A 3,415-nucleotide genomic window follows, 5' to 3' on the forward strand; every position below is an offset into this window, starting at 1 on the left:
TAAAATTCCATTATTCACCATTTGCAATTAAAAAAGAATGGACTCTTCTATAGTATATGCATAACGTAAATATAATTTTTTATGGAAACAGAAAGAAAAACAAAATGGAGAAAGAAATCTGTGAAATAACATGACTAGTATCTTTTGATTCATACACATATTCATAAATAGTTATGAGTAATTAGCTTCTAACAACATATTTTTAAAAATTAAACATTATGATCAAATTGAATTTATGACAGAAATTCCATGTATGTTCAATATGAGAGAAACCTTAATGCCATATTAATAGCAAAAACAAAAACAAAACAAAACTTGACTATGTCAATAGAAGGGCATTTAAGCGGTCACAGTTCTGGGCTCATCTTTGTGAGTTCAAATCTGGCTTGCGATGCTTACTAGCTGTGAGACCCTGTTGTACCCTGCCTCAATTTCCTAATCTATACAATGAGCTAGAGAAGAAAATGGAAAGTCACTCCAATATCTTGCAAAGAAAACCTCAAATAATGTCAAGAAGAATCTGACATGAATGAAAACGACTCAACAGCAACATAGATATTGAAAACATTTCTGACAAAATTCCAAAACTATTTCTTTTAAAGAAAACAAAAAGAATATGAATAAATACCCATTTAAAAACATGCTCTGTAATAACAATATAAAATCCAGAGTAAACTTATGTAATGGATATAGAGGTGTTTCTAATAAGGTCAGGGATAGAACAAAGATGGTCATTATAATCACTACTATTGAAACAATCATTAACAATGCTAAATGAAACAATGAAAAGATAAATAAATTAGGAAAATACATATAGGTGTAGAAGAAACAGTTATTTTTTTGCACACGATATGATGGCTTATCTAGGAAACTCTTAAAATAATTAAGATAGTGATTTTACAGAAGTCAGAATATATAAAATAAATGCAAATAAATTATTACCATTCCTGTATATTAGCAAGAAAACCTGAGAAATTACATTCAAAACAATTTGAGAATTTCAAATATCGAGGATTCTAGAAACTCAGGATATACTCAGGAGCAATATGAATACAATTAAAATTTATTTCTTCTAGAAAGAAACTAAAAATTGAAGGAATATTTATTGCTCATTGGTAACTTATATGTGTGTATAAGACAATATACATATCTGAATTAATGTACTTTTTCAATTCTACAATAATTTAACTACTAAAGAATTATACATTTAGAGCTACAAAAATAATGAAATATATAATGAAAAATAAAAGGTCAATAATCTGAGGGAAAATAATGCAAAAAAGTGAGAAGCAAAAGAGTCTAACAGTACCACTTCTCAACATACATTACAATGCAGTAAAAATTAAAATTATTTGATACTGATTAAAACTTGGAGAGATTGATAAGTGGAACAGATTAGGGACACATCATTTGTAGTACTTGAAAAACCCAAAGAGCCCACTTGCTGGGGTAGGGATTTGCTAAGTGACAAAACTGCTGGGGAAACTAGAAAGCAGATTCACAGAAATAAGGGATAAACCAACTACTAAGTTAAGCTTCAAAAGGAAACATATCTTAGATACAAAATGTGATATCTTAAATATGTTAGAGAAAGTAATCATCTTTTAGATCTATGGATAGGAGGAGATTATGACCAAAGAAAGGACAATGATTATTACAGAAGATAAAATTAACAAGTTTGCTTACATAAAATCTTAAAATTTTTTGCACTAACAAAATTTATATAAATAAAATTAGAATGGAAATGGGTAACTGGGAAATTTTTACTTCAAGTTTCTATAAAGCAGATCTCTTATAAAAACAGACAGATTCAAATTTATTAGGACAAAAACCATTCACTCATTTAATTATGAAAATGATCTAAGCTATCAACAAGTATGTACAATAATGCTCCTAAATCACTCACAACTCGAAAGATGCAAGTTAAAAGAACCCTAAGGTATAATTTTGTATTCACCAGATTAGCGAAAATGACCAAAAAGCAAAAAGCAAAGGAAAATGACAAATATTGGAGGGGCTTTGAGAAAACAGGTACACAAAAGCATTGTTGATAGGACTATGTATTGATCCAGTCGTTCAGGAAAAAAAAAATTATCTCTGGTCTGAAACTCATTCAACTGTGCATATCGTACCCTGGGCCACTGCTAGACATATGCCCCTAAAATTTTTTTAAAGAAAAGGAGCCACATATACCTAGAAAAATTTAAAATATAGAAATACTTTGTAGTACCAAAATTACTGGAAACTAAGGTAGTCCCATGTGCACAAAAATGATGAAACAAATTATGGCATATTAATGCATTGTAATCCTATTGTGCTATGGTAAATTTTGTAAAGAAAAATTGCAGAGGGGTCTAGGGAGAACTGCATGAATTGATGTATAGTGAAATAAGCTAAACCAGGAAAAGAACTTCTATAATAACATTATAAAGAAAAAAAGACACAATAACTTATTTCCATCTCAATATTTTTTCCAATTACATGTAAATATAGTTTGCAACATTCATTTTTGTAAAATTTTGAGCTTCAAATTTTTCTTCCTCCTTTTCTTCCCTCTCCACTGCCTAAGACAATAAACTGATGTAGGAGACACACACACCCACACAACCACACAACCATGTTAAACATTTCCACATTGATCATGTAGTGAAAAAAGAATCAGAACAAAAGGGAAAAAAAAGCACAAGAAAGAAAAAAAAGTGAAAATAGCATACTGCAAACTGCATTTAGCCTCCATGGTTCTTTCTCTGGATGTTGTTAGCATTTTCCATCACAAGTCCTTGGGAATTGATTTGGATCATTGTATTGTTGAGAAGAGGTAAATATCACAGTTAATCAGAACACAATGCTGCTATTGCTGCATACCATGTTTGTACACATATTGTTTCAACCCATCCTTTTGCTAGTTGTGCTGTTCCAATATGTCTTTTGGGGTAATCTTTTATGGCTGTTTGGAGGTGATTTTGAGAGCATTCGTGTAATTTCCTGCTCTCTCCACTATTTTGGTTCCCAGAATGAAAATACTTTAAATGTATTATTTTATCTTCACAAAAATTCTGGGAATTAAGTCCAATTATTTTATCCATTTTAAGCATGTAGATACAGGAAAATAGAAATTAAATGACTTAAAGTCACACAGCTAGGAAATATCTGAAGCTAGATTTGAATTCAGGCCTTTCCAACTCCAGGTCCAAGATTCTATCCACTGCACCATCTAGCTTCCCAATGCCCACCCAAATCCATGTAGCACTAAAGAGAAAAAGTATTAGTCCATTGCTGAGTTATGTTTTATTAAAAATAAAATGAATATTAGTCTTTGCTCCTATAAACATTGCATTATGACTATGGTTTTGATCTCCGATCCAAGGATTCTGCTTATTGAGATACGTGTTGGCAGTCCTCTTGTAATTGGATA

Source organism: Notamacropus eugenii, chromosome 5 (genome assembly GCF_028372415.1).
Source record: "Notamacropus eugenii isolate mMacEug1 chromosome 5, mMacEug1.pri_v2, whole genome shotgun sequence".
NCBI lineage: Eukaryota > Metazoa > Chordata > Mammalia > Diprotodontia > Macropodidae > Notamacropus > Notamacropus eugenii.